Source organism: Gossypium hirsutum, chromosome A01, assembly GCF_007990345.1.
Source record: "Gossypium hirsutum isolate 1008001.06 chromosome A01, Gossypium_hirsutum_v2.1, whole genome shotgun sequence".
Lineage (NCBI taxonomy): Eukaryota > Viridiplantae > Streptophyta > Magnoliopsida > Malvales > Malvaceae > Gossypium > Gossypium hirsutum.
The window spans coordinates 99,251,658-99,252,353 of record NC_053424.1 but is presented as its reverse complement, the minus strand read 5'-3'; the positions used below and the strand labels follow the sequence as shown (position 1 = coordinate 99,252,353).

The 696-nt window shown below is 38.1% G+C and overlaps 1 non-coding gene across 1 annotated transcript; it reads right to left on the bottom strand.

Moving 5' to 3' along the window:
• Positions 1–207: 207 nt before the first annotated feature.
• Positions 208–314, bottom strand: LOC121207935 (small nucleolar RNA R71). The gene has a single exon (XR_005903026.1). It is a non-coding gene; the product is annotated as a small nucleolar RNA R71 (small nucleolar RNA).
• Between the last annotated feature and the right edge of the window lie 382 nt (positions 315–696).

Genomic DNA, 696 nt, shown 5'->3' with positions numbered 1-696 from the left:
ACGCATTTGGCAAATTTTCTTGAATTTTGCGTTACAGTCAAAATAAATGGCGTTTCTGATGATGCCATTCGTCTTCGGTTATTTCCCTTTTCACTGAGAAACAAAGATAAACAGTGGTTGAACTTGTTACCACGAGGGTCTATCACTACTTGGGAACAAATGACCGAGAAGTTTTTACTAAATTATTTTCTGCCAGCTAAAACGACTAAATTGCGTAATGATATCTCTTCTTTTGTTCAGATGGATTTAGAAACACTTTACGATGCATGGGAGAGACACAAGGACTTACTTAAAAGGTGCCCTCACCATGGGTTACCGCTTTGGCTACAAGTTCAAACGTTCTACAATGGTGTGAATCCCTTAACAAGACAAATGATTGATGCAGCTGCTGGCAAAACCATCAATAATAAAACACCAGAAGATGCATATGAATTTATAGAGGAGATGTCACTGAATAACTATCAGTGGCAAGTTATGAGGACAAAGCCAACGAAAATAGCTAGCATCTATAACATCAATTTAGTCACCATGCTCTCAAATCAGGTAGAACTTCTCAATAAAAAGATTGATAGTTTTCTTGGTTCTACGCAGGTACATCCAGTAATGAGGTGTGACTCAAGTGGAGGAGGTGTACATAGAGAATACCAATCCTTCAATCCTACAACTGAAGAGGAACAAGTCAACTATATGGGTAAT